Genomic DNA, 6,116 nt, shown 5'->3' on the forward strand with positions numbered 1-6,116 from the left:
CACAAAAATTTCATTAAATCGCGTATATCTATGAAATAAGACATTTTTGGAGAATGATCGGATAGACCTTTTTTGTCCGAATTTAAATTTCCTAAAATCTTCTTTTATGAAGTTTTTTGATAAGACCAGCTGTTTATTCCATTATTTTCAAAAATATGGGAAAAATCGAAATGGAAGTATTTAAAGTAATTAAGAGATCAAACTTCTAGGAAAGTTTTTTTTTATCATAAGAATCATTTTTATGTGTCCACTATGAAATAAAAAAGTTTTGAATTAAACACTCTAATAACAACCCAAAAAGATTGGTTTGCATCAGAAAGTATCGATGTAATGTCCTTGTTAGCGCGGGCACTAATCTTGAATTGGATTGAAAATTATGAGGAATGTTAAACGAGTTGTAGTAATAGCAAATCCATCATTTAAAACACAACTTTGGCTCCATATCACGCGAGGTCAGGATCTAGTCAGTCCCATTCTATATTGGTTTATGGTTGTATTAAAAATTAAAGGCTTTACAACCAAATATTAGTCAAACGAAAATATTTATTAGCCATATGAAATTTTCTCTGTTTTTCAAAAATATTGTCGTCAATATGATAATTCATAGGTTTTTTGTTTTTTTTTTATTGATAGTAAAAAATAGTTTGTATTCTTAACTTGTTTTTTGTTTTACGGTTAGAACCCATCGGCACTACTATTTTCATGAACCCAGCTGTACTTACACGTACAGTTAGCTGTTTGCGGTTGTATGATGTTACCACTATTTCAATGAAAATTCAAAATACCTCCCAACGTTGTTCAGAATAAAAAACTTCGTTACAATAAAATTTATTAGGCTTGGGCATAGCCTTCTGCATATACGCGTAACTAGTATATGTATGATTTTAATATGGTTTCAATGTAAAACAAGCCCTTTTCGAAACTACCTTCATTGTAATTTTGCCCTTTTACTTCTGTGCTCTTTTTACATAACTTTTTGTAACCAGCCGCCATCTTTTTGATCATGCATCTTCGTCCGCATGCACAAATGCTTGTATAGACATACATATATACTATCTACCAGGTTTTCTGTTGGTTGTTTTCTGTCAGCTGCATTTGAGACACAACTTCATTTCGAGTCCATTTATTGTTTTTTCCGGTGACACCTATTTGAATTATTTCTTTATTTTACCATTTACTTGCTGTAATAAATTTGATAAATTTTTAATTTACCTGTTTTTCTTTGCCTGTAACAATGGACTTCTTATGATTCCGATGGAGTAAGTTGTCATGACTGCCATTGATGAGAAATATTGCATTCACATAATAAAGCTATAATACAATACTACATATACCAAACAACTGAAAATTATTGAAAATATTCTTTGAATAAGCGTAATTTTGTGGTTTGACTTTGCTTATATGGCTGATACGAATTTGAATACTTAATGAAGCATTAATTAAAAACTCAATGGAAGGTTTCATAATTAACAGCACTTTATTTCCTTGGAGTAAATTCCGTACACCGGTCGATAATTTTTTTTAATTTGGATGAATAAATACGTTAACGTAAAAACCATAAGCTCAATTTGACAAAAAGTAAATGGTACACATTTAGTACATATTTTACTTAGATGTTTAAAACAAGAAAAAACAATATGTTCAGCTACATCGAAGCTATGACACTCCTCACAAATAAAAAGATATCCTTACTTGATTTTGATTGGCCAGCTTGTACTCGTAAAGCAGATTTATGCTATAGTAAACCGATCTCAACAATTCATTCAAAGGTGTGCCGTTGCCATGGACAATAATTTGTGCCACATTTCGCGAAAATGTCTCTTCAAATATAAAAGTTTCGATAAAAGAACTTGGTTTTATGGTAGTTATATGTTATAGAGTTCCAATATTGGTTATTCCCATAAATGAACAGCTTCCTGGTAAGAAAAAGACGTGTGAAGAGTTTTAGATCGATAACTCAAAAACTGAGGGACTTGTTCGTAGGCATACTACTGTAGAGCGTTTATATCTTCAATTGAAGAGGACGGTGTTCTCGGAGTGGTCATGTGAATTTGTTGAATAGCCAGAAGTTACACCACGGTAAATTAGGCGAATGTGGTGATACGATATTAGTTGAAAATGTTGCGAAATGATCACGAATAACCAATGCAGTATGAGAAGGTGAATTTTTGCACTTCTTTGTTAAATAAATTCAGACATAATAACGACATAAATAACATTTCAATAATTTCAAGCATTAAGCAATTTATATTTATTTATATTATAATTTTTTCAACTTATTACATTAAAATGCAAGTATTTGAAGTTTGAATAGAAAGGAGGGGTAAAAAATTAGATAATCAAAATTAGGTTGTCAAAATCCGCTTTTTTGTTCTTAATTCAATGCTTTATAAAAAATGTTATAGTAACCGGATTTAGTTCAAATATGCGCCGTTTCGTTCCATAATCTGTTTCCATCTAGGCGGCAACTTCATAATACCACCCTCGTAGAAGCCCTCTCCTTATTTGTGAAGAACTCGGACAGCTATTTTTCACAAGCTATTTTTTGAGTTCAACTTTACACCAACAAGGGCGTTCGCTATGGACAGGGACAGGTGGTAATCACTTGGCGCTATGTCCGGGCTATATGGTGGATGCGATAAAAGCTCCCATCCGAGCCCCCGTAGTCCCGTAGCGTCTGGCCATATGGGAGCAGCTCATAGTGGATGATTCCCTTCCAATCTCGGCTTGGCCACTGTTTGGAACGATTCACCGGCTTTCGTCCACAACCGTTTTCGATATTGTCGTATGTGATCCATTTTTCGTCGGCAGTCGCAGTTTCAAAAATGGGACGAGTTCGTTCCATTTCAGCAGCATAGCGCATGCGGCACCCAAACATAAAGCTTTTTTGAGTATCCACTATTCTGTTTGGTGACTAACTCCCATCTTCTGGGCGATGTCACGAAATGCCACATGCCGGTCTAAATCGATGTTATCCATGATTTGATCGGTATTCGTCGTCACAGGTCTTCCGATGGCTGGCCTATCCATGGTGTCGTTTTCACCCGCTCTGAATCGTCGAATCCAATCTTCCTCAGTTTGAAGTGATAGAGTACCATCCCCCAAAACAACATTAAACTCACGGAATGTTTCTCTAGCGGAATTGCATTTAACGAAGGCGTTAGTGAACTCCATGTTTACACGTCTATAACTGTTGAACGCAATATCCAAACTAATCATGCATAGCGTCGTTTTGTAGGTTATGTCAAGACCTTTCAAAGATGTATAGTGTTGCCAAATAAGACCTCTGTAGCGCTTTATACATAGCCGCGAAATTAATTTTGTTTTTAAACTAAGGTGTTTGTGATTAAAAACCAAAAAAAATCTTAAAGGCGTGACAAAACAAATCCTTACTTAACATATCTTAATTACATGTTTGGGATTAATTTATGTTTCAGTTTTTAATCCCGTTTTTGCGGTTACAGAAAAAACAAGTTTTAGTTCATATGTTAATTCCATAATTCTTTTAACTCGTTATTGGATACCCAGCTCCTTATGAACTGTGAAAATGGGTGATATCAAATAAAAAACACGTTCACCTCTTATAAAACAGTTATGTTGCAAATTACAAAAAAGGAAGTAACTCTATTAAATATATCTTCATAGGAGGCTGAGTAAAAATTGGGCTAGGGTCTTGATACCTTGTATCTTTCAGTGAATTCCTAATTGTTAGGAATTACTCCACCAATTTAGATCAAATTCAATTTATAATATTATCTTCCTTCCAATTGAAAAATCCCTTATGAATCTATACATCAATCACCAATGAGAGATCGATATTGCATATGGCGGTATCAGACTATGACCATGCCTCCAAAATGCAGTTAATCGAAAACTTATAAAGCGTTGTAACTTAGTCTCAAATAATGATAAAAAACTGTAATATTTTAAAGATAAGCGAAGCATGAAAGGGCATATAAGGGCAATTTTTAAAAAGCGGTAGTGATTTACATATTTCACAAGCTATATTTTAGTCAAATTAAGTGAACATATATTATAATATATACTACATCTCAATTCCGAAACTGTGAGCAATTGGTCCAAGGATTACCCCACATGCCATTTATATTGATTTTTGTTACTCTAATAAATTTAAGGCAAGGTGAAAAATGATTTATAAGGTTAATGTTCAAAGGAGACGTACTCTTCTAGACGTAAGGACGGGTTGACGTGGAGGTTGCGTGAGACTCATTTACTGGTAATAAAATGTGCCAAGAACAATGTATTTTGTATTTTAAAAGAATGACTTAAAAACATTTAATAATCTTCCAGAAACCACAAGGTTTTGTTCTTGATCGATTAGCCACAATAATTCAAGAAGTTAGACTGCACTACTTAAATGTTCCTATGTGTTTTGAAAAGATCGATACGGTAAAGTTTTTGAAAAAACATACTTAATACTGGTAATTATTTCGAATATTTTAAAATCAGTATAATATATTTAAAAATTTGTTTGTTTGGAATTTCCAAAAAATACTAGAAAAAAAATATATTATTAAATTTTATTCCCATATACCAGATTGAAAGAAAAGTTAGTCCCAAGCATATACATAATTAAGAATTTAATACAGAATTTCTTTAAGAATTTACAACTTTCAGCGTTTGCGTACTTCATGTTCTACATTTATAAATCATATTCTTCAATGTTCCTTGTCGGCAAACCTACACATTCAAACTGAAATGTAATGCTTTCAGTTTTGAATTCAAATATAGTTTTAAATTTTTAATTCCAGTCCCATTCATCTTGGATTAAAAATTAAAACATCTTGGATTTTAAGTTTCTAATACTGATAAAATTTTTTTAAAGGTGTGACAAACACAATCCGCTAAAAAATGTATTTTGAGTTTCATATTAATTAATATTAAAACAAATATATAACGACTGCTTTATGTCAAGCAAATTACTTCGTTCTGCCATGGAGGTAACATAGCAACGGTATAGGACATGTATATGTATACATACATACATATAAAGTCGACAAGCTTGGAGCGCATGTGCATCACCGCCCATAATATACATATAATCGGAAAGTTCCCCATAATAGCAATCGCTTGGCAATTTTCCAAAGAAGCAAGGAAAGAAAGTAACAAAAAAACGTAAGTAAAAACAAGCAAAGAAGGGCTAAGTTCGGGTATAACCGAACATTTTATACTCTTGCAACTTGTCAGAATCAAAGGGGGCAAAATTATTTTAGAATTTCAACACTATATCTAGCAGGTTGACCGATAATAATAGAAACTGGTGTCTAGAAGAGTTTTGGTCTGAAATGAATTATTTTTGGTCATAAGGTGGCACAACTCAAATTTAAAATTGCGCGGACCGACGGATGGATATTCGCCTCGTCATTTATATATAAATAAACCTACGTCTATCTCGATTATTTTTGGGGATATAACAACCTGTTGGTGAACAAAAGTACTCTGTAGCAACATGTTGCAAGAGTATAAAAATATGTAAGTAGAAAATGTTTGTGATGTTGTAATGTGGGTGTGGAACATTCAAGAGTACATAGAGATACATATAAATGTACATAAAAGCAAAAATGCCGATGGTATTGATTTTAGTGGCGCCTTTACATGCGCGTTATCGTTTCTACTGCAATAGCAAAGTATTATGGGAATTGTTATAGTTATAGAAATGGCAGCAACAGTAAAAAAAAAAGACAAAGACGTGTCCGCCGTCGGAATAAGAGGGAAGCATTGGTGTAAAAACGGTCGTCGTTGGACTGACATGTGAGGAGAACGAATAGCTAAGCTGTGGAAACTTTTTACCTTTTTTATTCTTGCTTGTTGTTTTTTCAACAGAAATTTTTACCACTTGCCTTTTTCTTGTTGGCAAAGGAAAATGGTTCTTATTGGCTGTTAAGTGAATTGCTACAGCTTCTGTGCAGATTGGGTAAATATTCAGAATCCAACAGCAATTGGGGTTAGAAGTGCGCTCAACTGACGCATTGATTGCAAAATGTTTAGATGCAATTTACTTTTATCTAAAGAGTACCAAATAAATTTACATGTACATAGTATTAGCAATGGCTCAGTGAAAGTTTTTGTTGTTAGTTTGTAATTATAAATAATAA

This window comes from Bactrocera tryoni, chromosome 1, assembly GCF_016617805.1.
Source record: "Bactrocera tryoni isolate S06 chromosome 1, CSIRO_BtryS06_freeze2, whole genome shotgun sequence".
NCBI classification, from domain to species: Eukaryota; Metazoa; Arthropoda; class Insecta; order Diptera; family Tephritidae; genus Bactrocera; species Bactrocera tryoni.